The 17,827-nt window shown below is 32.8% G+C and overlaps 1 long non-coding RNA gene across 1 annotated transcript in view; it reads right to left on the bottom strand.

Annotated features, from left to right (window-relative positions):
* Positions 1 to 57: 57 nt before the first annotated feature.
* The window catches only part of LOC105328736 (uncharacterized), a 42,971-nt gene continuing 25,201 nt past the window's right edge, over positions 58 to 17,827 (bottom strand). The window contains exon 4 of the long non-coding RNA XR_010714117.1: positions 58 to 465. This is a non-coding gene — a long non-coding RNA (uncharacterized lncRNA). The remainder of the gene's footprint in view (positions 466 to 17,827) is intronic.

Raw genomic sequence — 17,827 nt, 5'->3', positions numbered from 1 at the left:
TTTCGTCATTGATAAAAATAACATAACTGAATATTTGAGCAGTCATAAACACAGCTATTCATATTTATTTTTGATTTGAGCGTTTTTATTGCAAATGTTTTATACAATGGGATTAGGAAGCACAAATTCTTAAAACTTCTTCGACCTCTCTCTAAAATTTCTTTTGGAAGCACACACACATTAAAAATATACATAAGAACGCTGGCTAAGCCACTGTTAAAGTTAAATCTCATAGATAACCTCGATGTATCACAAATGGAACAAAATAATATCGCATCCAGCTAAAGCAACAGTCTCTCTACACACCACACTGCATCGTATGCTGGCGTGACGTCATTAGACGGTCGTGTAGAGGAGAGAGTCGATTATAACCGTTCGAGATCTGTTCTACTCCTCTCTAATCTTCAACTTTCTAGATTTCGCCATCTTTGATTAAGCTCTCTCATTTTCTTGGCCGACTTTAATCTGAAAAAGAGGGTTTAAATAATTCAGAAATTATGTATCTCAGTTACAGGTAAAGTTCCAACTACTATCTGGTACAAGTGATATAATTGATAATGTTATTAGATACCATCAGGCTAAATTTTACATTATTGACAGATAATTTATATTATGTAATTAGATGTCGCCAGGTTTAATTCAAACCATCGACGATCTATTAATATTGTATAAAATATATCTCAATTGAACGGTTTATAAAATGAATTAATAATCGGCATTATCATTATGAGCTCAGTTGTATTCATCTTCATAATCGGTAGCAAGATATGCTTTATTGATTAATGCACTGTTTCATAAGTCAATGATTCCTGGTATTTCTGTTATTCCGTATTGACATGAGAGAGCAACACAGCTAGTTATGTTTATGATAAAGATGTCAACATCGTGGTCTAACCTCCGATCCCGTGACGCCACTTCCCGTATCTGTGTTTCCGACTTCTTTTTCTGGAAAAATTCGCTCCATTTTTGCTCCTCTTGTTGCTCCTTTGACATATATTCAATATACATACCACCTTTATAATTAAAAATTATTTGAATCTTTCAAATCGCTTCCTATTATATAATATCTAACATCATCATTTAATGCAATTTTAACAAACTAATTTTAAGAACATGCCATGTCAATTATATCTCATAAGTTCATTTTTGAGTCAATTGTTTCGGGGTTTTTTCATATTTATTTGTGTTTGTTAAAGCGGTATTTTACTACATGTAAAATTTGCACACTTTTAGAATGACCACTGAGCTAAAAGATTTTTTAAATATATTTTTGGTTTAATATATCATTGTCTAAATATGAATAGTATGAAAGTTCATTTTCGAGCAAACAAATATATAATTATACTTCTTTTTTTTTAAATTTTGCTTTAAATGTTTTGTAAAAGTATTTTATTAAATCTGTGTTTAAAGACGTGCTATCTCGAGTTAGAACATTTAAAATGATCTAATTTTTTGGTCCTTAATATTCTTAAGAGGTCTGGATGGTCATGGCCATTGTTAGACTGTATTTGCCTCCTTTAGAAGAAGAGCTCTCTATAAATAGATATGAAAATACTCAAACTGAAAAACTTAATATTATGGAATTTTTCTTTACTAAATAATAGTTTATAGCTTAACATATCATATCTTATCATTAAGGGTATATATGTTGGGTGATTTGTTGACTATCCGGCTTCCTTCATTGATTTATAAGCAAAATTTAAATAGATATGTTATGACTGCAAAGGTATATTTAGTTTATTGGTTATATTTTAAGTACATGTCTATGCAAAACTTACATTTTTTCAAAACTATTTATATCTAAAGTAGTTGCAAAAATAACATTTTATCAAATCTAATGGCAATAATTTGTCTATATATGCAACATCTGATAATGATTCTTTAATATTTATATCATAAAACAGTTTTGTTTTATCAATTATCGAATGATTATATGCTTTTCGGGACTTGTTTCGTCGTAAGTTATATGCAGCAAACCCATGGTTCAATAACCTTTGACGACTTTCAACACTTGGTAAATTGCATCCATTAGACTAATTACATGATTCACAGCTGGACATTCATCTATAATAGAATGAATTCATTAAGATGTTAAAACAGAAAAACCATATTTCACATCTTGGTCTTTCTGAGTCAATAATTTTTCATTTTTTATCGATCGTTTTTTCCACAAAATGATGTATTTGTTTTTATAATTAACTGAACCCCTCCTGTTCAATCAAACAAAGCGTATCAACAATATCCTTGATATTTGTTAAGATTTGATAATCTAATCTAATTCTTTAAAACAAATGTTGTCAAGACATAAGCGTCATGTCTAAGTTTCCAGTTCTGAGGTGGGGAACAGTTAGATAGTTTATTTAGAATCAAATGTTTAAAATCCTTTTAGAAACCTTGCAAATACGTGAATGGGTTCTTATACATAAAGTTACAAATGTAACAAAAAGCGACAAAATTGACAGGTTATTTACATCGCCTTGATTTCATTGATTACCATCATATGTGTGATAGTTTTGGCTTGATCACAGAAAGACTTCACAATCGCCGTGCAACAGTATATAAATAGCTTCGCGTCAGTTGACAATTCTTTACTCGTGCTGTCAATTTCAACAGTTACCCTCCCAAACAGGCACAATTTATTTTATTAACTGAATGATTTATTTTTAAAGAAAATTTTACTGCTTTTATATTAAAATGAAGTGAATTCTATAGCAAACCGTATGCGTATAATTTACGCGCATGTAACAATCCGTTGTCTTACCCATTGCCAAGTGTGTTGCTAACGCTAACCCTGAGGGTATTAGAACGTATTACCAACTGCGTCTAAACCAATCAGATTTCAGTATTTATCATGAGAGTATCATAATTCTATGTGAGTTCGATACTGTTACAAAAATCATTGTTGAACTCAAAGTTTTCCAATGTTGAACTAACAAAAGACCCTTCTCTCTCTCTCTCTCTCTCTCTCTCTCTCTCTCTCTCTCTCTCTCTCTCTCTCTCTCTCTCTCTCTCTCATACTAATCTGTTTAATTCTGTCACTTTATGGTCCCCTTGTCTATGTTCTTTTTTATGTTCAATGTACTTTGAAATTCCAACAAATAGCTAAAATTGACAACAAAGTCAGGTTATAATTCTCCTCCCACTAGAACTTGTCTTTGATTAATGTCCGTATTTTGTCTACATGGTCTATCCAATCAATCAATTAAAACACATCTAAACGACTTCTGCATACAATGTTTTTAACATGTTATTAAGGCTTAATATTTTAAATTTAATTTTCGCTGCGGATCATAAATTTATAAACAAAAAATGCAAAGACATTTCAATCTTGTCTAGTGCATGTATATGTATATCACTTGAAATTAAAATAATTTCATTGATTCAAATTTAAGGAATGTACATTTATTACATATGTAAAGTCAAGAAAAGTGCCCTTTGCAAAAACAAGTCGGTGAAGGCAGCCTCCACCCCCAACCCAATGCTGTGATCTGTACACATGTTGTGCTGTGGAGTATTCTCATGATCCCAATTTGGACCTGTCCAAATCCGCGTGAAAAACTATGAATGAGACATTAAGGCGCAAAGTCCTGCTTCACTTTTCACGCAACGGCTGAGATTTCGATCCGATGATTTGAATGAACTCATTCATTGCTATATATCATGGGGAGGGGGTCAAATGAATTTTTTGACATTTGTTTTGTAACAAATACAAATATAATACTTTGGATTGATGTGTTGGAAGAAATTATTGAATTAACACACATACTTGACTAGTAATTGTTTAATTTAGTAATGTACATTTATAAAGACACGCGAGTTATATACCCTTTTCAAGATAAATGAAATCGTCCAAATTGATCGAAAGTCGGTCATTTCCCGCTTCGGCGATTTATTTCCTCCGTTAAATATTCTATATATATATATATATATATATATTTGTTTAAATCCAAACTAATGATGATAATCCAACACCAATTATTACTTACATTGTACAATAGACAATATGTAACAACTTGTTGCGATGACCCTCACCCCTTTTTTATCATTCAAATATGGCTAATCTATTTTAAAATCAGGATTACAAACATGCATGATGAACAGCCATTTTACTTGAAACTCTTGCTCACTGTTGCTTATTACATCCCATATATTATTTTCATCAATTGTGAATGTAATGTGCCGTTAATAGTAAGATTGCTTGCTCCCATTGTCTGCACCGTTTCGGAGAAGGCAACTTTCAAACCTTAGAATATGCCTGACGTCATACGCTGTGGCCGTAAACTCTACATTTTTAAAAGTAATCAAGTATTTAAGTACTGGCTGAGGTGACTTACTTTTTAATGTCAGTGATGTAGAAATATCAACATATTGTAATGTAATTTCTGTTGCAATAAAGACTATCTTAATTCATTTATTATGTTGTCAAAAATAATGGTTAGGTCTAAAACATAAGACATATTTTTTTCTTTACTGAATACAATCTTTTCTAACAAATGTGTCGGAAAACCCAAAATAGCACCACCGCAACATAACGTCTAACTTCTAACTGTATTGGGGAAAAAATATTAGTTTTAAAGTTTTCGTTGACAATCGTCATTCTTAGATTGCTGTATGAATATCTTTGATATTATACAAATGCATAAACGCATAATGTAACTACCACTGATTTGCGTATTGTACAACTGGCGAGAATGTTTGTAATTATATATTTTTACCGGTTTATTAACATCCACAATGTATTTTCAATCTATTTCTTTGGAAAATTTATTGTAATTCATACAGCTATAAACTGATAAGACATAAATCTAAGCGATCCAGTGAAACGATTTCGGCGTATTATTTTACGCATTCTTTTAATTCAAAACATGCTTTGATTCTAAATGCTAATTTAAAATCGTCTTTATATCAAGTGATATAATGAATATTTTTTTAATCATTCATTGATGTCCTCTTTGTACTATTGGTGTTAAATATTGCGTGGCTAATTTCTTGATTGATGAATACTTATTTAGCTACATTTAGAGAACGGACCCAACGAATCTGCACGGACTTGCACGGACCTCTTGTGTAACGATCTTATAGACAATCATTTACACACTTAACTCATTTTTGGGAGTTGATTTTAATCAACTCTCCTATGCAGTTACTCTGACAAACCGAAAGTGAAACAGTGTTTGAATCGAACCAAGGCACAAATCATCGCCGCTGACAAGAATTAGTTCTTGAGAATAATTGATAAATCCTAAATAATGTATGCTAAAGCATTGTTTTTCAAGGAAACATATTTATAAATACCTTGAAATTAGACAGATTTTAAATGGTACGAACAATTTATATAATTTTTGTAGTTGTATGTATTCTTACGCCAGAGTTCAATATAGTATCGTTCAACTCGACGCTCAGCTGTCTCTGTAAATCTCCGACAAGCAGAGAGTATCTCTTGCTTGTCGGAGATTAACGGCGACAGCCGAGCGTTTGGTTGAACAAGACGAGAGTTCAATATTGCTTGGATCCATAAATTCTCCAGAAATATTTCTATCACTGATACATAGTTTGATTGAATTTATTATATCTTTAAATATTGCTTAGCATGATTCATATGGGGTTTTATCAACATTCTTGTGTCGAAAAAGTCCGAAAATTCATATTATTTAAAATGTGCGTAATTCAAATACAGATCAGAAACTACCTATACTTGTCATGCAAAATAACATATGTAAACAGATAGCCATGCTATGACCTTGAGTTGTTAGTATTACATAATGATCACTATGATACTTATGTGTACCTAGGTGCTGCGCACTGAATAGTGTTAATGATAATTGACAGAATGAACTCTGTGACTCTTGTTGCAATGCGTAGTATTCCTAAATGATGTTATGAAAACAGGTGCATAATACGGGCATAATAATATCCAAATTGAGAGTTTAACAACATGTGACATATTTGGCGATTCTGTGTCTGCAACGATAGCTCTAGTACTCTATATTGACTCATGTATTGTGTATTCTATATATTAACCTTTGTAACCTTTTATGCCATGTATGAATGAACGTATTATGAGTAAGTGATGCCTCATACTAGGTGGGGGACTCCGAGACCCAGGACTCGGAGACTCACATCCTGCATCCAGATTCTTTGATTGGCAGTTTTGACAGTTTTGTTACTTTATTTAGAAATAAAATATTAATCTTAATTTTGAACACTAAATGTTCACTCATGATCATCGTAAATGGGCCGAACTAGTCAGAACTGTCCATCATAAGTAAAATGTTATATATACCCATGTAAAATGATGTTGAACAGATTAAGATAGAGAGATTCCGCTTATAGATAGATTCCGCTTATAGAGATTGTGCAGACTCCTGATTTGGGCTGCTATTAGCTGATGTAATTGTAACTATACGATCACGCTTAATAAAACCGCTTGAGAAAGAAATACTGGACTTGTCATCACTAAGTTTGAGCTGACCCTGGATCCGTAAGACGGAAGGCTTACACATATCATTGATTTTAAAATAAATAACCATCGATAAAATCAACTCCCGTAAGTTTTTCGTACTTTGATTAATGGATAAGAAGGGATTCAAAGATCGATGTAAATGTAAAAACAAAATATGCTTTCTCTGGTTATAAACATGGACTATGAAGATAGCAAGAATTGCGGAAAAATATACATTTACTTAAATTTCTTCAAACATATTTCTCTACAATGATAGCTAGTACCTTTTCACCCGCATAAATCACAAAATAATGCATTAAATAACGCTTAAATATATGGACAAAAAACTTTCTCTGATATACCCAATGTAACTGAGTCCTTTTAGTTTACATTAATTAACTTCCATTTTTTCGTTAATTTATCTTTACGCTTCATTACAGTTCATTGATTGATTAATTGGATGTTGAATTTAAACACTATACCTTTAGAATCGCGTTTTGAACCAAAATGTGTGTTATCATTTAAGAAAATGGAAGTGCTCGTGATACTGGTCTATTGTACTGTTGTTTTGTTTTCTAGTTTTATCGTACATTTACGTTTTCAGAGAGAGAGAGAGAGAGAGAGAGAGAGAGAGAGAGAGAGAGAGAGAGAGAGAGAGAGAGAGAGAGACATGCTTTTGGTCTACCCAGCATACTTTTTATCTACTCAAGTTTTGTAACGTGACTATAAAAGAGTATAAATATGCTTATGCTGCACCATCAGCCAGAGGGATCAGTGGTAATTTGATCAGCAATATGACGTACGTGTCCGTCTAACATCATCTGTCTGCACCAATATGTCATCCCTTTAGACCCTTTGACGCATAGATAACCCACTCAGTGTCTTTCGGAATAATCAGAAAAGGCGTGTTGTGTTAGGTCAAAGCTTAAGATCAAAACTTCTTTTCCAGATTAGATGTCTAGATGCTGTTGATGATGTATTTATCTTCGGAACAATGATACTGATATAATCCACTTTGTATCTCATATCAGCGCAATTATATAAGAATCATATAATCATGATATGAGAATTATATGTGGCGAAATCCCCTGTTAACAGTTCATGATTTATAAAAAAAACTAGATTACATTCTTTCAGAACCAAAAAATTCAACAATTTTGTATGTACATTTCTTTTTTTTAAAAACGCCTTGTGTATCTGCAAATATATATATATATATATATATATATATATATATATATATATATATATATATATATATATATATATATATATCCAAATCACAAAAGTATTTTCTCAGTGTCCGGTAAAAACATAATAAAAGAAAAAAAGCAACACTAACTGCAAAACATAAGCGCTTTCATTGTTAACCATTTCTGTGCCACAGGGCCTATTTGGGCCTATTTGAATATCTACGTTAAGTGCCACAGGGCCTATTTGGGCCTATGGCAATTTGAAAAAAATATACATTAAAATAAAAAAATAAATATTAAAATTAATATATTCAGGTTCTGTTTTTCATTATTGATTTTTTAAATTTGTATCAATATACATCGTATGATCTATGTGTTTAGTGAAATACTGCTGATAACGTCACAACGTAAAAAATGACATCATAATAATAACGTCACTACGTCAAACAGCGCCAACTCGTTGTCTGTGTTTTACCATGGCTGGCGTATGGTTTTTGTGAATAGATCCCCGGGACTTTTCCGTCAGAACCGGAAAATAATATCTGTCCTAATGCACAACCTGGACCAAAGGAAATGCCCCCTCCCCCACAAGAGCAAGACCAGATATAAAACTTTTAAAATGAATACAAAATAATACATAGTTTGATTTTCAGTAAAACAGGTTAAATCATTAAGAAACAAACCAATTAAGTCTGGGCCCTGGTAGGGCGTTGTGATTTACACAATTAGAACTGTTTTTCATCGTGATTTGCTGTTTATGTGCTTTGTATTTTGTATTTCAAATGGGGAGAGAAGATTCAATTGTCAATTTGAGACCTCCGCGTGGTTTGAGCTGGGTAATATATCACATGAGTGATAGCTAACATCTTCTCGTTGCTTTTTCGGAAATAAAAGGTTTGTCCCGGGTAAACGTGTCCGGTTTTGTTCCGTCCCGGGTTTATAATATTTGGCCATAATTTTATTAAATATCATTTTTTGACGGAAATGTTGAATTATCTAAGTATGTAAACTTAAATAGCAATGATAAAATAAACAAGTTTCCAAATTCAACAATTTAATTCGCTTAAGGTAATGATCCATACGTCACAAAACAACGTCTGACGTAATTCACGCGTTATTACGTCTTTTCCGTGCCCGATCTAATCGAGACCTAACGCTAAAAGGTGTACATGTGTTTCAAAACAAAAAAATCAAGCTGACCTAGAAATTAATTCAAAACAAATCTATTAAAAATCCTGAAAACTGCAATCAATTAATAGCCTATTACTCAGCGAAATGAAAAATTGACTGGGTTGTGTCGATTGAGTACTCATTTTGAAAATACAGACCGCTTACTTTTGTCCTGCATAAACATCAATTCATTACAAGGTTGAACTTAATCCAATTCTTTGAACGTTAATCCCTGAAAGTGCATAAACATCCTGACCGAGATCTATATTCCAGTGCATAAGGGAGATAAATACACAAGGGGAAATAATTTGACTTATTTCATCTATATCCTATATTCGCTTAGCAACGAGCATAGATATATTTTCCACAAAAAATGTTTTTAGAATTAAAATCATGCGCTTAAGAAAAGTTATTTCATTTTAAGAACAGTCTTTAAAACCAGTAAAAAAAGGTTGAATAGAGGTTTTGTCTTAGAGGCATATATCAGGTAGTTAGCATTATCCACGCGTGGGACTGCAATTTCTAAATACCGATCTCGATCCATAATACTTACCGATATCCAAAGATACAATCTGTTGCGGATTAGATAATACAAATTGATCAACGGTTTGTTTAAATCATCTTTTCTATTTAACAATAATCTAAACATATTTTTTAGAGTGATAAAATAATAAACCTATGCACAATTTAATTTTTACGGATCTTTTTTCAAAATATATATTTTAATGATTTTTACCCAAAATACGCCCATTGTGATCCTGAAAAGGCCGGTCCCTTGGGTAATTTTATTTCCAATTGATAAAGGGCGTTAATGTGTAAATAATATCAAAATTTTAGAGAATTCTGTACGTAAATAAAATTATAAGAGCTTAAATTCTCTTTGAAAATTTATTTCATTTTATCTCATTTGTATGCAGATTTATCTATTTTTGATAAATAAGCAAGTGTAGCATAAAAATTTTTGTTTTGAAATAATAATTCCTTTTTTTTTTTACATAGGATATAAGTCAAAAAATTATTTTGTGAAATTCTAATTTCAGGCTTAGGCTTATATTCTTTATGTATGAAAAAGCGCCATTTTCCGCAATCGGTTCTATTTTTAGCAATGACCCTAGCTTTTGTAATACCGATGGACCACCCAACAGGGTAAAAATTGATGAGAACATATCCTCAGATACATGTTTAAAAAATATGAAAAAATTCTGTACGCATTTTATTTATCTAGTGGGGTATGGACCATTACCTTAATATCGCCAAAATGTGTAACCCGGGCTCGCTACCCATTTTAGTCACCTGAAAAATGAAAATGTGTAATAAGTATTGAAAAACTCATTCTGTGATAATAAAAATATCAGCGAAGACAAAACAAGTTGTAATAAATTATTCATGCAAATTTCGTGCAGAACTAATGAGTATTTTTTAAGAAATCAACAAAAACCCGGTTATCAGTTTCGAAAATCCCGGCCCGGCCCGGGTTTCGCTACCCATTTTAGTCACACTCCCAAAAGAAACATGTACTTTATATATTTTTTTTCATTCAGAGTTAACTAATGAACGGCAATATAAACTGCGATATGCCAAATAAGGAGGAATGGGGCACTGAAAAAATTACTTTGATATGATCCTTGAACAAAATTTTAGCCGGATGATCAACATTAAAAAAATTCCATCTGGTGAAATTTTACTGTAGTTTTCATGCATGTGAAAGAACAAAATTGAATCTTTGGGCAGAAAAACAAGAAATGCACGTAATAACTTATTTGGAGATAATGGTGATGCTTCTTCGACCGTGTTCGAGATCAAGACTTCAGTGCACACCCCCCCCCCCCTCCTCCCCCCCCCCCCCCCCCCCCCCCCCCCCCCCCCCCACGTGCGCGCTTCAAGTCCTATTGATACCTTTTTCGTATCTTCTGTCTCCTTCTTCAGAGAATTTCATTCAGAGACATTCTTTCTTGAAACTAAATTTCAACCGTGTCTCTAAAATTGGACACCGCACATCATAGACATTTAATTTTCACATGGATGGTTCTGACTGCACGGACTTTCAAGTCATTACCTGTTTTAAGGTCACAAAGAGCATCTACTGTGTATACAGGCGCAAATATAGAGGTAAACGAAGGAAAGATTTCTAGGAGTGTAATATACTTTATGAAAATACTTTTTATTCTTTCAGTTTATGTATAATTTTAGTATATAAAATATATCAATGTTTTACTAGTAATCACAAAATTTTATCATTATTATATTTTAGACAACTCAGTTGGTCAAGCGGATTTAATCACTAAAACAAACTGTAAGACCACGAGTTGGTAAAAAAAAAACCTCCTTAGCTCGAATCGAGATACAGAATCGTAAATGTTTTGCATTTCATAACTGTTTTATTTCATCGTATGATGATGAACTATGTGTACTAGTAATCGTTAACTTTCTTAGGTCTATATTGTTTTTTGATTCTTTGAATATTAGAACTATAATATAAATCACAATCGTAGTTGTATCGATAAATAAGATAAGATATTAGAGAACATTAAGAATAAAATTATACATCTTTTTCCGAGAAGCCAAACGTTTACAACTGACGATCGTTATTGTCAATATTACACGTATGAAGTGGTAAAAGTTTTTACTTTGTATTGAATTAAATATAAAAATTAAGATAGTGTTCACCTGTCCGAGAAAAGGAAGATTTTAAAACATGCAAATAATTTAAAGCTACATAGTCCGATAATTTTTTTTTGGCTATGAGAGTATCAAATATTTTTCCATGCAGACCAAATCTATTAGAAATATGCCTATTTACACAAGCAAAGTCCGTCTCCTTTCAAAGTTTGAATTATTTAAAGTACATAAAAAATTTCTGTATAAGAACACAAAAAACAAAGCAAGCAAACCAACTTAATTGTAAAATATGTGTAAAAATGTTCGTTGTTTTGGTCCAACAGAAAGATCATACTCGTTTATGTGCGGACCTAGAAGGGGGTGCATAGGCTATTCCTTCCATCTCTTGGAAAATTCAAATTAATAAGATTACATAGCAAAATTCCCGAAATAGGCCTAAAACTTTGGAAAACAAAATTATCCCTCGGACAGCCCCTGGAAATATTTTCTGGATCCGCGCATGGAGGTAACAAACATACATTGTATCAATTTTCTCGAAATAACATACAATGTAATGAGAAATGAACAGCGTTTTCCCTTTACTGAGGTTAGCGAGAAGATTTTAATCACAAAATAATTTATTAATGTATATCATTTGTTCTTTAAACTCTCTATGTATAAATCACTGGCGTCGGAAGCAAATTGAAAGTGGAGGGGAGGGGGGGGGGGGGGGGGGGGGCTGGACTAATCCTCAGAAATAGAAAAAGAAAAACTAATTCCCAAAATCATGAAAATCCTTATCCCAGGGGGGGGGGGATACGTATACTTCGAACAAAAAAAAGAATTAATTCTTACCTTCCAAAACAAAGAGGTTTTTTTTGGATCATGATATTACTCATCCGGGGGGAGGGGGGGGGGGTAGTAGTATATCTATACTTCCCAAATATTCTTACCTACCAAATTTAATTTTTTCCCACATCATGAAATTCCTAATCCGGGGGGGACTAGTATGCCTATGACTCCAACTTCTCAATGTTTTAATCATTTCAAGGTAATAAATTTAGGAACATTTATGTTTCCTGCGAGAAAAGGTGGGGGGGGGGGGGGGGGAGCCGAACCCTCTATGATGCTATTTGCCTAATGGTTTGGTCTAACTTTGCAAAAAAAGTGGGGTGGGGGCTAAGCCCCCCTTACCCCCCCCCCCCCCACCCGATTCCGACGCCTATGTAAATAACATTGCAGGTGGTGACTGTTGGAGAGTTTCATTTGTTCATGTTTTGTACATTGCAGAGCGATACATCAAACTTTCTAAAACACGGAACGCGGGGTGATTCGAAATACCCCAAATGACTGTACGAGCATAAACTTGGATGGGCGTTTATGCTTGCGCGATTTCATAGAAATGATTATTAAAATGAACAAGGAATTGCTTACCAATCTAGCACAGTCATTCTTTGTCTGTCTGTCTGCGTATCTAACACACATTAAAAATCAATTCCTTTTTGCGAATTAAACTGCATCATGATAAACCTTTACAGCTGCAGCCAGCAATACCCGCCTCTTGACCACTAACATATTTGCGTTATACTAATTAATTAGTTTTTGAAAATTATCCGCTATTAATGACAATGATTGTTACAAAAATATCGTATTAATGATGCATACAGGCTTTAAAACAATGTGATTTGGTTATATAAAATCGCTTTAAAACATTTGGTGTTTTGCTTAATTACACAATCATATGGTTTACTGTTGATCTAATATGGTTTGTACATGGTCAGTAAATCCCATACGGTGATAGACCGAATGAAGATGTTTTAAAAATAAATGTCTACATTATTCGGGGGAAAACTTAGTTATTGCTATTTAGACCATATACTTTCGTGATAACTATTTGATAATCCTGCCCCATCAACTGAAGGTTTTTATAGTTCCATTTTTCACAATTTGAGGGAAACTCTGGTGTGAAAAACATGATTAAGTTTGCATTGCATGTCATAAGGTTAGCAAAATAGAAATCCGATAATTTATGAACTTTTTTATGTAAACCTACTTAAACACACACTCTCTCTCTCTCTCTCTCTCTCTCTCTCTCTCTCTCTCTCTCTCTCTCTCTCTCTCTCTCTCTCAGGAATAAGATAGATCTTTTTTTTTCGTGAATTTTATGTCTCATATATAAGAGATTTTTTCATTAAAAATATGGCTGAAATAGGGTTAACAGATCATAATTTACTAAAAAATAACCATGAAATGTTTTCAATGCATTGGGCAAATTTTAGGTCTTAATGCCCCTTGTTCTTTGTTGAAAATGGCTCGTTTAATGCGTAAAATTAATGTTATATTGTAGCTTACAGTCGTTAAAACTATGACGTAATTACGTTACCTAGTGATAACGTCAACAATAATACTATGACGTCATAATGCTTATTGAAGGACACAATCATAGCGAGCGCAGCTCGCCGGCGCGCAGCGCCGGCGCGAAGCGAGCTCTACCGGCAAGGCGTGTGTGAATAGAAAATTCGGACTAGTTGCACATTCATTCAACTGATTTTTTTGGCGTCAGTAAATCGGACCAGTAATGCATCGTTTTAATCGTCCCAGTAGTTCCCTGTAATCATGGCAATTTTTATCACTTCACACTCTCACGAGAATCAGCAAGACAAATTTAGACAGTAAAAACAATAACGATGTAAGCGACATACAGTCAATGTTACCTCTAAAGTTCACCTCAGTACACTTTCAATCAAAAATAATCGTGTGACGTCACAAACGTTTACACATTGATCCGATATATTTTTTCGGAGTCAGTAAATTTTGACCCACAATTCATAGTACCAATGGTTTCCAACCTCACGTTCCAACATCACGTTCTCCCGAGAATCAAAGTAAAACCTTTGGAAAGCTTATAAGATGTGTAATTTTAAGAACATCATGCTTTTTAAGTAAATAAAACAGTATACTTCGCATACTTTTATTTCTCAGGGGAGTTTTAAAGAGTAAGACGACACTTAACCAACGTCAGCTTTGACGTCACAATAAGCACTGATAATTTATATGATGAAAAAAGTTGCAGGTAGACTTGGATCTTTTGGACCTGCAACGTATTTTGGAAAATCCGATATAGGTTTAGGCAATAAACCAATAGATTATTATAAGGGGAAATTACTCTAATTGAAGTTATTATAAATCTGCTGAAATGACCAAAATCCTCTTAAAATCTTGCAAAGGCTAAGATAAAGAACAGCTGACGAATAAGGACATTTCTTCAGATACAGGAAACAGTTGTAAATAGCACTAATTTGGATGAATGCTCACAAATATTTTATTCACTATAATTACGGTAATTTCCTGAAACGTAACGGTATACGTAGCAGCGCCTTTTTTTAAAGGGGGTGGGTGGTGGATGGCAGCCTCATCCAAAAAATCTTTGCAAGCAAAAAGAAAAATAAATCATGAAAATTCTAATCCTTCAGCTCTTTAGCAGTTCAATGGTTTCTTTATTTTCACTTCCATTTATTACATGCGGGGGGGGGGGGGGGGGGGGGACAACACCATGTTCTTTTAACATGATAAGCAAATATTTTTAAGCGTAAATTAAAAATAAAATTAAACATTAATTATTTTTTTTTAAGTGGAGGGGCAAATCCATGGTAAGTCGATTTTCTATGTATAATTTGACAAAAATGAAAAAAATTTTAGCATGGGGGGAGCTCTATGATGAGTCAAGTTTTATATGTAAGTTTAAGAAAAAATGTCTACTGCAAAAAAAAAAGGGGGAAATCAATCAATCAATCATAATCACAATCACTTTAAAAGAGGAGATGCAGTGCAATGAATATTTATATATTAAAATCTTTATTATTTACAACATTGTATCTGAGATTAAACTATTGTTCTTCATATAAATAAATAAATTATAACAAATCTTATAAACTATGAATAATGAAAATTTACTGAAAAATAGGTATGTTTTATTTTTTGGCATTCAAATTTCACGTTGTTAATTTTATTTTATTAATTTATTATAATTTAATTCTGGTTGTAACGCGGCATTTGATTGGATAGAAAAATTTAGTTAAATTTGTATAACCTGGTTTGCACGTCACAAGACACGTCACAATGCACCAACGTACTAATTCACTTGACGTTACGTTTGAATTTTGAACAGATTTATATCATTTTTAAAAGTAAAACGGACTCAATTTGTACAGCAAATTCCAGAAAATTAAATTATAAGGAATGAACTCAATATCTACCCAAGTTATACTCGTATATTTGCATTTCCATTGTTCTTTCCCACTGTAAGCCCATACGGAGGAGCTGCAATTATTTCTCTATAATCGCAATTGCTCTGTCAGTATACTATGACGTCATAATGGTGTAACGTTATATATACTTTTCCATGACGTTATAGATTTAAACCACTATACGATACATCATGTGTTTTTCTCCAACTCCATTAAAATTGACGTATTTACATGTAATATTAAAACATGTTTTTGAAAACATTTTAAAGGAATTACTGTTATAACATATCATTGATTCTGTTAACAAATCTATGTGAATTAAAAAGATACATTACAGTCTGAATGTTTACTTTTTGATGTAATAGCTAAATGTCAAGGTCTAGGCTAATACATGGTATTTGCGAGTGGTAAAATGCAAATATAAGTAATAAACAACGATTATTTAGTGAACATGGCGTTATGAATAGCAACTGCTCTGCTGGCATATTTTCCATGATGCGCTAGCGCGCATCATGGAATATGCCAACAGAGCAATTGCTATTCATAACGCCATGTTCACTAAATAACGTTGTTTATTTCTTAAATAACCTGGGTTGGAGCAATTTACGCTTTTTTATAATCCGCTTCGCGGATTATAAAGCGTAAATTGCCCCAACCCAGGTTATACGAGTATAACTTGGGTAGACATTGCGTTCATTTCTTAAATAATTCATTGTTTGATCACATGCTGTGCTCGCCCCAACGTTTATTGCGTAAAATTAATGTTATATTGTAGCTTACAGTCGTTAAAACTATGACGTAATTACGTTACCTAGTGATAACGTCAACAATAATACTATGACGTCATAATGCTTATTGAAGGACACAATCATAGAATAAAGTTATTATAGCATTGAATCATGATTTTCGAAGTATACACTCTCATAACTGCAGCGGTGTGTGCATACAAATTGAGTAACGCGCGTTAGCGCGTTATGAAAATTTGTATGCACACACCGCTGCAGTTATGAGAGTGTATACTTCAAAAAATCATGATTTAATGCTTATATTTACATTTTTTTAACTTCTTGCCTTGTCTGCAAATGTGTTTTATACCTTAAAATTCCTATCTTATCCTAAGGGTAAGTTAATATTAATGGAAGAGCCACAGTAACAGCCACAAGCGTGAACTTTGATTTTCGCTTGTGACGTTGCAGTTTACAGCGTTCAACGTTTATGACGTCATAATAAAACTCGTCAATTTGACCTTTGACTACTTGTTGCATTTAGAGGCATTTGAAGATCACAGAATTTAATGGAAAAACACAATAGAATGTAAATATATAGCGTTATATACAGTAAAACAAAATCAGAGACGATGAAACAGTCTATATCAAACTATTTAACGAGGGTTTTAGTGACTTTATAAAATGTTTTTCTTTTTCCCTTCGTTCAATTGCATTGTCAGTATAAAGTTTATAAAACGGAAAAACTGAAAATTGTCCGTGGCCACAAATATCAAGATGTTCACTAAGTTTAATTTTTCTGTACTCGGGTTGATTGACGTGTTGTTTGTGTATACGAATACGGGTGCGTAGGGTTGTTCCAGTTTCTCCTATATAGAATTCGTTGCATCCTCTACACGTAATGTTGTATATAACATTTTTAGAGGCACAAGACATGTTCGCATTAACAATAAAGTCCTTGTCCCCGAACTTGAACGATTTCCCGACTTTAATGTATTGGCAAGTTCCACAGCGGGGATCGTTACACTTGCTGACAGAATAAGATTGACGTTGAAAAGAAGACTTGCAAAGTATCCTTCGGAGATTCCTGGGTTGTCTCTTACTGTTGATGAAGTTATATTTTTTCAGCACTTCGGACATTTTTTCATCAGTTTGTAGAATGTTGTTAAGTTGACGTACGACTGGAATAATATTAATATCATTCGGATTATGCGTAGTTACGAGTGGTAATATCTTTAGATAATATATATATATATATATATATATATATATATATATATATATATATATATATATATATATATATATATATATATATATATATAAAATTATATATATACACACACTTTTGTATCAACATTACTGCTTTGGTGTAACGGCTGTTACCTATTTCCTAACTCAAATTAAAAACTTTTATATTTCGAGGGTAATGCTTATGTTCATAAATCCACT

This window comes from Magallana gigas, chromosome 5 (genome assembly GCF_963853765.1).
Source record: "Magallana gigas chromosome 5, xbMagGiga1.1, whole genome shotgun sequence".
Lineage (NCBI taxonomy): Eukaryota > Metazoa > Mollusca > Bivalvia > Ostreida > Ostreidae > Magallana > Magallana gigas.
Note: the sequence above shows the minus strand (reverse complement) of the source record. Positions and strands in the feature narration are given on the sequence as shown.